The following is a 15,573-nucleotide window of genomic DNA, read 5'->3' on the forward strand; positions in this document are numbered from 1 at the left end:
AAAGCAAGCAAGGGAACAGGAGGACCTGAGCTTTGCATTTCAGCATCCCAGCTGCTCAGTGTAAACCTGTGAGGAAAGATACTAATCTGCATATTGCAATCTCATGAACCTCCTTTCAGTTCTACGGTAACCTTCACTATCACATGAAACACTGTCACAGAAACATGAAAACCATCATGAAGCCCGACCCCACCCCTCCTAAGAGCCTGCCACCTTCTCTCCAGGGACAGCCACACTACTGGTGGCACTCATGTCTCAGCAGTGACATCTACTGGGTTCTGTCCCCCAAGACTCTATGCCAGGCACAGCCATGCTATTGTCCTCCTGGCTGCAGAGCCAGCTGACCTGGTGTGGATGGTCAGTGTCAGTTTACTGTGTCGTCAGGGACCACAACAGCCCTTTGTCAAGGACACTTCCCAGGGTGACAGACAAGAGTTTGAAAGCTTGACCCATCTTTCTGTCTACCGAATAGCCCCTGAAGAAGGAAGGTGATCAGTGTGGGTTTGCATAAACACATCCACACAAACTCATGCCAGGTTCCTGCCACTTGTCAGTCACACGCCCGCCAGCTGGACTTCTCGGAGGCCTCACACTGGGATTAGTTCTGAGTCCCTGCCAGTTCCTCTCCTGACCCAGTCCTTGGGGTCAGGCTGTGCTCTCTCAGGAATAAAAGATGCCTTTCACACTCACCCATCTCCTGAAGTAAAGATCTACCTGTACTGCTCACAGACCTTTTCAGCATAATACAGGGCTCTATTTTTACAAAAAAAAAAAAAAAAAGTCACCTTGAACAAAAATGTTCTCAATATTTTCGGGGGGGAGTTCTAAAACAGTTTTATCTTTAGTTTTTAGGGAAAAAGGAGCCCACTGGGACTTGTAAACATACTCTCTTGCTTGGCAGCAAGGGGCAGGCAGAGTGAAAGGAAGATGAGAAGGCAGGAGATGAAAGAAAGATCATATTCCCTGCTTGATACCACTGACAGCATCTGACCCGAAAGAGCTCCTGGAGAGCAAGCGTGAGTGGGAACAAACAGCAAAAGCCAGTGTTGGTCATCCTGGCCATGCCCTCTGCCCTGAACTGACTTGGAGGGCATCACTGGGTCCTATGGCCAGTGGGAGACGAGGTGCAGGTATTTCCACAAGCATCGCCCTAAGCCCCTGTCTGTTCCCTCTCTGCAGAATTGTCAACAGCACAACTCACTCCTGCTCCTTTATCCCCCTTGTTCATGTCTTTTTTTGACCTGTGGTTCCCAAACTCAGCACTCCAGAAAGTCAAGCAGACTTAGAGCAGAGGCAACATAGAGACATGGCAGAGTGGAGTGTACCCCAGTGGGAAGGAGACACCCCAAAATGGGAAGGAACTCTAGTGCCATTGGCTAGGAATACCAGATGTCATGATCAAAGTCTCCACCAGAGAGTCTAAGGGGCCCAAAAATATTTCACTGGCAAAATAAGTGGTATTCAGTGTAAACAGTAGAATGATCTGAAACATTTGCATTCAGTAAGTCCAGGACTGAGGTCTAGAGTCCCACGATTCCTACTGCCTTCTACAGTCACAATGACGTCAGCATCCAAATCCACTAGAAGCATTATGACTGCTGCTCTCACAATGTCATTGCACTTAAATGTCCATCAGCCGAGGAATGGAGTATAAAGGTGTGGTCTTTTTATACAAGAGTACTACTCAGCTATAAAGAAGGATAAACTCAAGGCTTTTATAGGAAAATGAATGCAACTAGAGACCATAACCACTAAGTGATATAAATCAAACTCACTTGTATAAACACTGTATCGTCTCTGTAGTGTAAGACCCTTAGAAAGAGTAAATAAGATCCAAAAGGTACAATAGGTATTGTGAAAGGGAAAGAAACTGCTCAAAGGGAAAGAAAAATCGAGATGGGGGAAATGAGAAAAGAAGGAATGGAAAAGGAAAAGGCATAAATATTTGTGTATGTCTATTTATCTATCTATATATATATGATAGCTAAGATAATTATATTACTCATTCTATTAGTCAAGGAAACGACAGTTAGTGCTCACAGAGCTTGATGGATTTTGCATGCCTATATTGGGTAATCTGAGCAGTTCTTTTGAAAATAACAATATGCAAAGTAATAATCATTGTTAAGTTCCTCTCATCTTGTCTTGAAATCTTATATCGTTATTGTGTTGGGTTTTCGTTGTTGTTTCTCTTGTTTTTTTGTTCTGTGTTTTTCTCTTTAAAATTAAAAAAGAGAATATAATGACTAAATCAGAATATATAAGGTAGTCCATATTACCATAAATGTGTTTTTGAGAAAAACATTGCACATCTTAAGTGTTCAAATGGATGTCATCAGTTTATAAGGCTATGAGATGTAAATCCACGTTCCTCGCTATGTCCTACACTCTTATAAGTGACTGAAAAGTAAGTGAATCTCTTGGGCCTCATTCTGTCCTTTGAAATAATAAAACACCATCTCAGTAAGAACAGCGGCATTTGTCTGTTTGGGGTGAAGAAAAGGGGGGTAAATTGCCTGCCAAGGATTTAAAGGGATGCAGGTGGGAAGATGTCTAATCCTGAATTTATCCTGCCTGCCTGCTAATGCTGTGCTCCGAACGCAGGCCCTCAGCCTCGTGTTTTTATAACTCCATTCGGCTTACGGTAGGGCAGTTCGTCAGAAGTTCTGCTCAAAGCTTAAAACAGTGTGGACATTCCAACTGGCCACCATCTATTTATGAAATAACCTGGCGTGCTCTCACCCTCAGTTTTTGTGAATTCAGACACAGTACACTACCGTGAGGGTTGCTAACTCTTGCACACTACAATATTCCTTCAAAATTATTTGTTTTGTATAACGAGAGCACATACTGTTCTTTTTGATGAACGTATAGAGAGCAGTAGTACAGTTATCTATCCTGTATATACATACACACATGCATATGTACACATATACGCGCATAACCTTTTCCCTTCTTGCTTTTCTCCTTTCCCCTGTGCCAGTTGTTCTTTCTTCTTGAGCACTTTCCTTCCCTTTCATTTTCATAGAACATTTTAGATCTTACTACTTTTTTAGGTCTTTTTTTTTTTCACTAGGGAGACAATTTTGCTTTAAAAGTAACAAAAAGTACAAAAAAGAATGATCAGGATATAATTTGTTAAATAAAAGAAACACAGTAAAAAAAGATTATTCTTTTTGACTCCCTTTTTGCAATAAGTAGAAAATAAACTCAGCATTTTCTTCTGGATGGAACAATATTAAACAAGATGAGAACCATAACTAGATAAGGCTTTGCATTACATTAAACACAAAATTTAGCAGGTGGTGCTTATACTCCATGGCTAGAGCAGAGTCAGCGAACACTGTGTTTGATATTAATATTCAGGAAGGATTACTGATCAGAATAACTTATCAGAATAACTTTCAAGGAGAGTTTTGAAATAATTCAAAAAGGAAAAAAAGCATGAACCAGGGAGTTGGTAAAGAAAAAAAAAGACAGATATGAGAATTAAAAAGATAGGGGCGGGGCTAGGGATTTAGCTCAGCGGCATAAGCACCTGCCTTGCAAGCAGGTAGTCCTGAGTTCGATCCCTGGTATCGAAAAAAATGAAACAGACAAAAAAAAAAAAAAAAAGATAGGGGCTTCCTTATAATTTCTTCAGTGGTCCAAAACCCAGAAGTGATTCCTTCCCTTCATTAGTTATGATGTACATTATCTCAGATTGTCATTACTGCTTTATGGTGTTTGTTCCCTACATCCAACGATGCATCATAGTCTTAGAGTACTCAGTAACACTCAGACATGGGATCACATCCAATTTACATGGTACCAGGAGGGTGTTTGGTCAGCACTGGAGTTGGAGGACAGTAGAAATTATTGTATTGGTTTATTAGCTTTATAAAAGGATAGCCAAAAACAAAGATGTAGTCTCCTTTAACTAGAATTTCTTCATGAATAGACATTTTTCTGATGGTATGTAGAACTCTCATGAATTCCTGGTATTTCATAAACATTTGTTGCCTGAATAAATTGCATGTAACTGTATTGAAATTAACAATGAATATGATTGAATGTAGCAATACCAACAGGATCATAACTAGTACCTGGCAGATAATGTGTGTCCTTTGTATAACCTTTACTTTCAATGAGCATTTAGACTGCATTCACTGTTTAATCAGATCTCAGAGAACTACTTTCTGTTTAGAGAGTGGGATAAACACTGGACAGACTCCTTTTAGGGTCTTCTTAGCTTCTGTGTGTGTGAATCATTGTTCACTATTCCAACCAGAAAGCTCCATTTAAAAATCTGCCAATTCAGCACACAAATTCTAGCTCACCTCCTAAGAGTAGTCACAGCCATTCACATGTCCAAACAGATTCATTTAGTTGTAAAATGAATGATTTTAGAAATACTGTGACTCATTATAATTTTTAAGACTATAAGATGCCTATACACATGAAAATTATTCATATATGTGGCACATATCGATATTTAGACAAAAGTATACTACTATCTCCTCTTACCTGGTTTTGAAAGAATTTAATTTTAACAGCAATTATCTTCATAGTTCTGAACAACTAAGATTTTACATCAGTGATCCCACCAGCCCACATGAATGACACTGCTGGTCCTGAATTTCTCTGCCCGCAAGCGAACACAGCTGTGTGAGCAACCACAGGATATAAGCTCTTTGAACAGTGCAGTTCCCAACCTGATAAACTCTTACACACATAAATCAGTACAGCTACCATGGAGAACACGCGGAGGTTCCTCAAGCCAGCTATGCCACGTCTACGCCCGGATCAAAGGGAAGGAAGATGGCATACAAAAGAGATACCTGCACAGCCATGTTCATTGCTTCATTATTCACAGTGCTAAGTTCCCAAGTCAGCCCATCAGAGGGTGGATGAAGAAAATGTAGCACACATGGAACGCAATGGAGTGGTGTTTAATCACTAAATAAAGAAATCTCATTTGCAGCAAAGGGTTCGAAACTGGAGGACATCGCGCCATGCAAAATCAGCCCAGACATGGAAAGAGAAGGACCTGATGCCTCTCACAGGTAGAAACTTTAGAAAAAGCTGACATGAGAGCTGGGATGGGTATGGAGGTTGCAGGGAAAAGCTATTGGACATGAGCCCTGGGTGCAGTATGCACACACAGAAACATCACATGGAACCCCAAGAATCTGGACAATTTACTCATGTTAATAGAAAACTTTTTGTTTTTGTTCAAGGGAACGAAAAAGTTTCCAAACCAGAATTTCTCAAATGTGAGAAGAACCTAATTTTAAGGGCAGCTTCTCAGCACAAGTAGTTTGGACCCCAAACATGGTGGGGCCTATCTCACTTCGATGGCATGGTTTTCTCTCATGCCAGTTCTCCTGAAGTGAAGCTAGGCAGTGTTTTCACATTTTCATCATCTCTGCGGCAGACTCTGTCCTCAATGTGGGTGCGCGATCAGCTGTCTTTGCTGTTTTCAGACAGTCACAGTAGCAGAAGCACCAAACCACACAACGGGATAAGGGACGGATTCTGACAGTGCGCCCTTACAGGACTGGTACTGTTTTCAAACGCGCTTTCCAATGAATAACCAAAAGTAACAGGATGTAGTTTGCCAGCTGAAAGAGTTAGCAACTTACGGATGTTTGAGTTCAAAAGATGCGTGTCCTGTTGCCTTGTGAGAAAAGACCTCCTACCAACCATTATATTTGGAGGGTCCAGGTCTTACAAGTAAGTTTTTAGGACATAAATTAAGAACTCTAACCCCTCAGTGTATTCTAAGTGCATTCATGCATTTGAAATGAATAGGAGAGGGACCAAAGGACCCATCTTTCTTTATTGTTTAGTCTTCTTAGTGGAACTCATTCTGTTTCCTAAGCATATAGAGCACATGTGAAGTTCTGTTTTTTCTTTGTGTCTTCATTCCAGGGGGTTCTGTTACAGCTGAGCAAAAGCTGATGGATTTAAAGACAAACACAAGACAAATATCTTGACCTTGACCTTCCACTGATTGCTCTCACATTTGTCTCCTTGGCATTTATTAAAACTCAAGTTCTGGGCGCTACATTTTATCTGAGGACTTTTTCCTTTAATTAACAAAATACATGTATGTGTGGCAAGAATTGAAATTCCAAGTCTCACAATGACACAGGAATCATTCCTAGTTAGGTCCTCCTGGAGCCATCAGCTGTCACTTTGATATTGCTAAGAAAGTGTCATTTTAGAAGAGGATGAGATTCTCAGGAGACCAAGGATATATATCTTCAAGACTTATTTCAAGAAGCCTGTTTATTAAACCTGGCATCTAATAAGAAGTCCTGTGTTGTTTCTCTTACTTTCCATAAATTTGCTAGTAAGGAAATACTGTGTTATTAAAATGATGGAGTAGTAAAACACCGACCAGGTGTTCCTGAGACCCTTCCTAGCATATGAAAAGACCCAGCAGCCACCACATGCTGGAAGGTCTGGGCACAGAGGCTGCAGTCCCAGGCCTCCTGTCCAGCAGCCACCACATGCTGGAAGGTCTGGGCACAGAGGCTGAAGTCCCAGGCCTCCTGTCCAGCAGCCACCACATGCTGGAAGGTCTGGGCACAGAGGCTGCAGTCCCAGGCCTCCTGTCCAGCTATGTCTAATATTCTCGAGTCTCTCGCTAATGCGTAACGGGAGAGCTACGACCCCTGACCGCCCACTCCGCACAGCAAACGCCTGCATCCTCCCTAAACCGTCCTCCGGAAAGAGTGTCTCGGCTTTCCCTTCACACGCGCAGCACTCGGAGAAAATGAAAGCAGCTCTGGATTTCCACAACACCGAGACGGCTGTCTGTGGTTCACATTTCAGCACTATCAGCACTAAACTGGGATGCAATTTTAGTTTATGAAAAGCCACACTTTAATTGGAGATTCTTTTCCTTTCTTAGTGGTACAATCAATTGCTGGCACTACAGAGGATGAAATGTGATCACTTTCAACATGGAGAGATTTGGTGATGGTGGTAATAAACTTGAGCCACACCGCGGCCCGGTGAAAGCCCTGCGGATCTTCCCTTCATAAAGATGCAGCAGAGTCGCTATTGCACGTGCGGCAGATTGGCCCCAGACACACACTGCCCTCACAGAGCACCCACGGATGGGAGCCAGGTGTCCCAGACATCACCTGAGAATAGAAATGCCAGGCTCTCTGAGTCGTGAGTAATGAGGGCAAGGTCTCTTCTGCCTGATTGCTTATTCTCCGAAGTCTGTACGTTGATATTCAATGATGTTAGCTTACCATTTGCATTCGTTCATGGCTTTGAATAGCCCTCTGCAAGTTCCACGAGGTGGTTTACTTTCATTTGTATGCATATAAATAGCACCTAGACTGGCATAAAAATTAATGAACTATTTACTTTAGTAGCCTATGCCTTGTTCCTAAAAACACACTTATATAATTAAGGTAATTAATATAAGATGAAAACTACAAAATCTTAAAATCAGTGTCAAATATTTAATTTTGAAAAATGCAAATTTAGAGAATATAGAAAATGAGACAAAAATAATTATAGAACACTCATTTTTTTTATATCAACATTCACAGCCCAATGCATACCAATACACAGTCTGATTCAGGAAACACTGAAAACCCTGAAACTACTAGACCAAAGGACCCAAAGTTTAGGGCAGGGATCACCACCATTTAAGGATATCTCTAATTTGTGATAGTCTCTTATCGTTTTTATAGTGATAATTATAAACTGCCTTGCACTATAAATACATTTACCTATTTTATATATGCTAAGCATAAATCTGTCAAACAATCTCTAATTTGACCCTTTCTAAAATACTTAGAAATTTCAAAGTGTGTTACTCAGTAAGAATTGACCCTGGTTATAACACTTTACTCATGGTAATCCTTAGAATCTTCCATATTTCTCTCTTATGTATCTTTAATTCTAACTTACTGTATTTTTACTAGATACCATTTTTTTCACATTTGTCTTTATATCAGGGTCCAGGTGTGTCCATAATTTTGAAGTTCACAAAGCTTTCTTTATCAGGTTTTTTTTTTAATTTTAAAGCATATAATATGGACATGACATTTCCTGTACAGCTATATTAATTCTCAATATGATGCATAAGGTTCTCAGTAAGAGCATAGAGTTTGAAATGAAAAGTGTTCTTCCTTCACAATGTTCTTCTAATTGAAATGATAAAATAAAACTGATAGATTCAGTACTAAGTGTCTCTATACTACAAGCTCTTTAAATTATATTTTTGGTAGGTTGTTTTCTTGAGAAAAGTAGGCTACAGTCAACATTAATGAGCAAACACAGAGGATAGCAGTAAAGGGGAAATAAGCTTTATTTACTCTTTACTCTTATTAACGGATCTGAGGTGTATTTTATTTCTCAATAGAAAGGAAAAAAAAAAAGAAAAAATCAAGGAATGATTACAAATAACCAAACATGTAATGAAAAGCATGTTTTCCTTCCTGAAACACCTCTCTGTTTTGGAAATGTAAATTTACAAGCATTAGAGTTCATACTTTGATCTCACCATGATCCGTGAGATTGTAACCAAAAGTGAAACCTTCCCATCCATCAAGTTCGGAAGCTAATTTACTGAACTAGCAAAATAAACTCATTTAAGTATGTTTAGCACTTGACTCCAGCAATAAATTTCATTAATGCTTTGTTAAAATAACAATGACAGCAAGAAAAATAAATAAGAATATAGTAATGAAGGAGGCGGAGAGAATGTAGACAGAACCACGGTGCACGGTGCACTGAGGTTTCAATTTCACTTTTATAATGAACCTGCAAATTCCTTAGTAACTATTAAAGCGTCCAGACAAACAAAAAATGCTGCAAATAGACTTATAAATCAAATCTTTGTATGCTTTACAAAGAGTTCACAATGTTTGAGTGCCTTTATTTGATGGCAAAAAAAAAAATTTGAAATTTTATTCTCGTGTACCTGATTACACTTTTTAAAAGCCTGGGTCTTTCAAAGGTCTCCTCATTTCTGATCTCATTTAAATCACGTGATCTTTAAAGAAGGTGTAGCCTCACAGGGTGCCAGTGTAAGGGGATTGAAGTGTATTTTTAGCAATTCCACATAACCATGCTTGATGTCTTACCTAAGGCATCTCACTTACCCCTCCAGAAATCCCTCAGGGAGCAGGATTTCCAACTTACCAGGAAACTCCAGCTCTGGTTTAGTTGTGGAGAAACGGTTCTGTCTGTCTCAAAGTGCCAAGCTGTCTATTGCTCTCGTTTTGCCTGGCAAGGCACTGTCACTTTTTGTCACTTGGATGACTCCCTCTTATCCTCAATGTCAGCGAGGCCTATTGCTGTCATATCAGTTATCAAAGACTTCTGAATTCCTTTCCCCAGGACACTGTAGGTACTGAGGCGTTAATTCTTTTTTTTTTTTTTTTTTTTTTTAATTTATTTAAGAGGAAAAAGAGAAAAACACAAAACAAACCAAAGCGGTGTAAGGGTACACGTAATATAATTCTTGTGTTTGTCTCCTTTGGATTCCGGTGCCACCAACAGCGGCAGGAACTCGGCAAACCAAACATCATCAGGAGCAGCCCAATTTCACTCCCTCTCTTTTCCTTCCCTCAAGAGGGCTGAACTGCAGAACCTGAACTCACTCCTCCAGGTTAGGATGGTCCTTTGCAATGCTTGGTTTTCGCCTCAAAACGTGGCATAGCATTTTGCTCATGTAAAAATACGCTAAAATACAAACTGGCAGCAGAATGTAAAGCTCCTTGGAATACTGCTGTGATATCAAAGAGACAAGCAGAGTTCAGGGTTTTAAATTATTTCTACAGTGACAACAGTGGCACATACCAGCCTGAAGGTTTGTAAACGGCCTGTCACATATCTGGCAGGAGATCACATTCCGGTATAAATGAAGCTTTTACAGAACTACTTTTAAAAAGAACTGCTCTTTTGTTTATTTGTTTTTGCTTTTTAATTTCCACTGCAGACAGGGAAGAAGGGAAAGGTCTGGGAATTCACATGGGAGATCTACTGAAGGTGGGTAGAGGCAGGCGACCAAGGGCAGGGCTGTCTCTGAGAAGCTTTCCTCCTCAGGGAGGGAGAAATTTCTGATCTGGGGGAGAACTCCCAAGAGACTCACTGCCTGCTTACTGAGCTGCACTGTTGCACGGGGCCGACCGTAAAGTGGCAATTATGTCTTGTCTCCCTTTCGGGCTACACAGAGTACAGAGGTGTCTCTTCCTCAAGGCAGAACTGAAAGAAAAATATCTTTCCTTCTAAGCATGATAGTAAATATTTGAGGAACTTTAGCAGCAAATTGATTGTTTTTAAACAAACAAAAGCAAACAGCTTTTCTATGCACTGCTTGGGATCCCCTGAGATCCATGAGCAGGTCGGTTCCTGTTAATCTCAGATTCTGAAAAAGAAAGAGAGAGAGACAGAGAGACAGAGAGACAGAGAGAGAAAGGAAGGAAAGAAAGAGAAACAGAAAGGAAGGAAGGAAGGAAGAAGGAAGGAAGGAAAGGAAGGAAAGAAAAGATAGATTTCTCTGTGTTTGTCCCTCCTCTGCAGGGAGATTTCCTGGGGAGCCCTGTGGCAGAAGCAGCAAGTTCGGGTCCACCAGTGCCAGAGGACAAGCATACTCTAGCCTGCGTAGGAAACTTCCTCTCTCTGAGCACTCTGGGAAGCAGCCGTGAGAGCAGAAGCAATCGGACTCCACACATGAGATTTCCATGTGGTCGTGACGGTGGATGCCAATTTACTGCCCTGGTGGCACCAGGAGAGGTAATCAGCATCTGTACCACAGTCAGCCCAGGACATCAGCACAGGAGGCTGAGCTGCAACATGGTCCCAGATGAAAACCAGTGAGATTCTTTCCCAAGTCAGAAATGTTATGAACATTAGTTTCCATCTGATTCTTAATACAAACAGAGCAAAAGATGTCCTCTGAGAACTGTTAGGATATAAAACGTTCTATGGAGCACAAATAACATTTACAAGGGTAGCAACTCTAAGAAAAATGTCCACCGGGTGGGAATCACCTCAGCAGCGCTCTGGTCACTGCACCTGACTGAAAGGCTCCCGTTTAATCGGGGATGTTGGTGTAGTCAGCCTTTCAGGGGTCTAGTTCAAGGACATTAAGTGAGCAAATGGGAAGCCAAAGAAAGGCATCGTTTATGGTTTTGCCTGTGCAGATAATCAGGCCTGAAAAGAAAGAGTCCTATGTCAGAATGATGGTGTGTGCCTGTAGTCCTAGCTACATGGAGGCTGAAGCAGAAGGATCTCTTGAGCTGGGAAGTTCAAGGCCAGCCTGAACAATATAGCAAGGTTCTATTTCACAAGAAAGAAAGAAGAAAAAGGGAGGATGGAGAGAAGCATGGAAGGAAGAAAGGAAGAGAAAGAGGGAAGGAAAAATGTCTTTTTCCACATGGTAAACAACAAATAAATTTGAACATTTAAATTTGTTTTACAATACTTTAAAATGTATAATCATTTTTGTCAGCACAGACTATAGAACTGAATAGGCATTACCATTGTGATAGGTTTATAAGTATCAAGTCAGTTTTTCGTATATTAGCTACACTAACACTTATTAGTTATAATATAGTGAATTAAACATAATGGTATAACAATGACAGAAACATGCATACAGAAATAAGTGAGGACCCCTGCATCTTCAGAATTCTATTAGACGGCTAACATGACACTAATAATACACAAACTTCTATGTGCTGAGCTTTTCATATAGTTTATCTTATTTAATCCTCTTGAAAACAGTGAGACAGGATTATCAGTACCTTTGTTTTTCCAGATAGGGAGAGAAAGGCTTGATGAGTTTGCGCCCTGTGTCTAGGTCCTCAGAGCTGGTAAATGGTAACCCGAGCTCCAATTAACAACAGTACTAAGACCAGGGGCGCTTAGGAGCTTTGCTGTGCAGCTTACTTTAGAGGCAGAAAAGAATAAGCATTACAGAAATGATGGGGGGGGGGTGACCGTGTCTGGAAGTAGCTCCCACTCAATCTCCTCAGCCACTACCCTGCCCTAATTGTACCACAGCAACCTGAGGGCTTCCAGTCCAGGCTCTGCCAGCCCTCTGAAATTGTAGTCAGCCAGCTCTGAGTGATTTCTATTCCTACCAGCAATCAATTTGCTTTCTGTTACTACCCTTTCATAGTTTTACAGTTTGTCCCTTTAAAACTCATTAGTCTGAGTAACGTCTGAAACTCACTGAGTGTGTGTTCTCACCACGCGAGTGGATATTCTCATACACCTTTGTGTTCCTTCTTCTTCCAAGAAGCCTCGGATTGGGTTGATGTTTTATGCTTGCTTCCCCTCACTACTAGAATCCGGCACACTCCCTGTAATCTGTTCTCCCACGCTGTACATTTCTCATCCTTCCCTTAATTTCAAGCAGAATTCTCTTCAGACGTAATTAGAAAATGGAATTAACTTCTAGGCAGATAACATTGGCTATAATTTTATCTATTTCTTCCTTTTTCTCCCAGTTATAATACATGAGATTTTTCTCCTTTTCTATGCGGGGCAAGGGTTCCCTTCCCTCTCTCGCACATCACTTTTCGCAGGGGAGACGACCAGAACAGGAAAGCAAGGATGAACCCAAGGTCATGGGAAGAGCTCCGCCCCTCCTCGGCCCCGCCCCTACCGCCCCGCCCCTGCCCCTCCTCAGCCCCGCCCCCTGCCCCTCCTCGGCCCCAGCCCCACACCTCCATCTCCATCACCACGCACTGAGCCCACTTAAAGCACACACGTCTGAAGGGACAAAATTGAACTCAGAAAATAACACCCCCATATTTTTTCCCCAAAACACCTATATTGTAAGTTAAATTTTGGCTTGCATTCTTGAGCCGTCATTTTATTAAAGCGCTGCCTGTGACAGGCCAGAGTCTTCCTGTTCCTTGGGAATCTTCACACGCTTCACCATTCCTTGTCCTGCTCACAAACTTCTCTTCCTCCTCGGCCTTTGCTCTGTATCCGATGACCTCGGAGATCCCCTCGGAATACCCTCTGCCAGGAGTTTCAGGGCCATCCGTGTCACTGAGGTCAGTTGGCAGGAAGATCCTAAAGTGCGAACTCTTTTTGAAACTCAGGAACCAGTACCGAGACGCCCATGAGCTACTGCTTACTAGACTGTGAGGACGGGGCTTTACAGTATTAGATAAAATGAAACTGAGGAAAGTTCTCTTATTAATCTTTCATTTTTTAATGAAAAAGGTGGAATTTTGTTTCTCTGTTATGATTATTTGACCATTTGCTTTGCTTTTGTAATTAAAATATGTATATTACATATATATTACATATATATGTGAGTGCACAAAGGCATTCTAAACATTTAATACATTTATCTACAGTTAATGATTCTGGAAAAGAATATATCTAGATTTGAAAAGATATTCCATTTTGCTACATGAAGTCCGGTTTGTTTTTCCATTGTTACCACCTTGATGTTGTATTAGGGTTATATTAAGAGCTTGCTCGGGTTGTACCCAACGTCCACATGAGTAAAATTTTGATGACAATCTGGTCACACAAGCAGACTTTGGGCTGAGACAGTGAGAGACCCTTTGTCACACTCACATTATGTTTTAGATAACTTTAGCTATAATCTGATAATATGATAGTTTAGAGTCTGCATATCAGAACGATGTAGTTTTCAACTGCCGGCGTATCTCTCATGCTTTGCTCTGCTGTGCTATTTGTACATGGATGAGGAATAGCAACCCTGAGTTCATACCACTTTTTCAACGACACTTGCCTTCTTCACGCTTCCTGCCACACCTGGGTTATTCTCACATTTCCAACCTTTTATTACCATTGCATATGCTCTGGTGACATTATTAGTGTTCTTTGATACTATAATTGTCTTGTAGCCTGATAAGTGACTCTCGTAGGATGGAGAAGTTAAGACATAAGTGTTGGTGCGTTCTCACTGCTCCACTAAACGGTGATTCTTCCTTCTGCTCTCACCCCAGCCCTCCCCACTCCCTGAGATACAACAGCATCAAAACTCGGTGAATTCATGACACTGAACTGGTTTCTAAGTGCTCAAACAAAAGAAGAAATTGCATGACACTCACTTGAAATAAAAACACTGGAAGTGATACGGTTTAGAAAGGAAAGCATGTCAAAGGCAAGATAAGCCACAAGCTAGATATCTTGAGCCAGTCAGCCAAGATGTGGATACAAAGAGAACAAACTGAAGGAAAGGAAAAGTGATATCCAAGGGACCCTAGGACTTAGAGGAAACCGAGACAGTCTTTCTCCTGATAAGGAGAAAGTCTTGTCTGGACAGAAGATCAAGGCAGCCACATTTTCCTAAGACAAAACTTAATCCAGTTTGAAACCCAGGCTCTTTTCAATTCTACGAAGAGGGAGAGAGGTGTGGAAATTGTGGAAGAAAGTCTGAAGCCAGTGTAACTTGATTCATGAGGTTTAAGAAAACAAGCTGCCTCTCTAAAACAGACATGCAGTGCAGCAGGAAGCATCCAGAAGACCTGAGGTAACTGACCGAGGTGGCCAGCTGAGCAGCAGGCTCAGGCTCTCAGAAGTGGGTGCCCCCAACCCGGCCACTTTCAGAGCTAGAAAGAAGAACCCACCGCTTAGCTTCAAAGCTGCCGAAAGCAGGCTGGCTCTCTCGTTAGACGTTAATGCATCTGATGACTTAAATTAAAGCCATTGCTTACTTACTATTATGAAAAGTTCTACGGTCCTTAAAAATTATACTAAATCTATTCTGCTTCTGCTCTATGAATGCAAGAATTCCTGGAGGGCAACACATCTGTTTATAGCACGGTTCACTGAGTATTTTAAGTCCACTGTTGATAACTATTGCTCAGAATAAAAGATTCCTCTCCAAATATTGCAGATCGCTGACAATGAACTTGGTGACCCATGGCCTCTGATAGACACACACATGAAATTACAGTTTTCAGGCCTGCAAACACAATTCCTTTATGAGGCCTTTGGAGCAAGAAGTAATTGCAACTTTCAAGTCATTACTTAAAATATGCATTTTGTAAGGTTGTAGTTGGCACAGATAGTGATTTTGATTATGCATCTGGGCAATGTAAATTGACAATTTCTGGAAAGTACTCATCGTTCTAGATGCCATTAGAAACATTCAGAATTTGTAGGAAGAGGTCAAAATGTCAATTTTAACAGAATTTTTGAAGAAGCTGATTTCAACCCTCATGGATGACTTTGAAGGATTCAGCAGTGATGAAAGTAGCTGTCAATGAGTGAAAACAACAGAGAATGAGAATGAGAAGTGGAGGCTGAAGATAAAAATAAATTGTAATCATTGGGCATGGGGATGCACAACTGTAATCACAGCACTCTGGAGGCTGAAGCAGGAGGATGGGTGTGAATTCAAGGCCAGCCAGGGCTACAAAGTGAGTTTAAGATCGATCTGAACTGCATAGTGAAACTCTGTTTCAAAAAGATAAATAAATAAGAATGAATTGTAATCTTAAGGTAAAATATTAACAGATGAGTGTTACCTCTTACCAATGAACACAGACAGTGGTTTCTTAGGTAAAATGTACCCCTGGTGAAGATGTTATCACCACTGGTGAAATGATGACAAAT

The 15,573-nt window shown here is 41.1% G+C and overlaps 1 protein-coding gene across 8 annotated transcripts in view; it reads right to left on the reverse strand.

The window, feature by feature from the left end:
- Nucleotides 1-15,573, reverse strand: part of Nkain2 (sodium/potassium transporting ATPase interacting 2) — a 945,741-nt gene that overhangs the window by 749,089 nt on the left and 181,079 nt on the right. The gene's annotated exons all lie outside the window — the stretch shown is intronic.

Source organism: Cavia porcellus, unplaced genomic scaffold (assembly GCF_034190915.1).
Source record: "Cavia porcellus strain 051 isolate PalLab524CR breed Dunkin Hartley unplaced genomic scaffold, mCavPor4.1 scaffold_24, whole genome shotgun sequence".
Classification (NCBI taxonomy): Eukaryota; Metazoa; Chordata; class Mammalia; order Rodentia; family Caviidae; genus Cavia; species Cavia porcellus.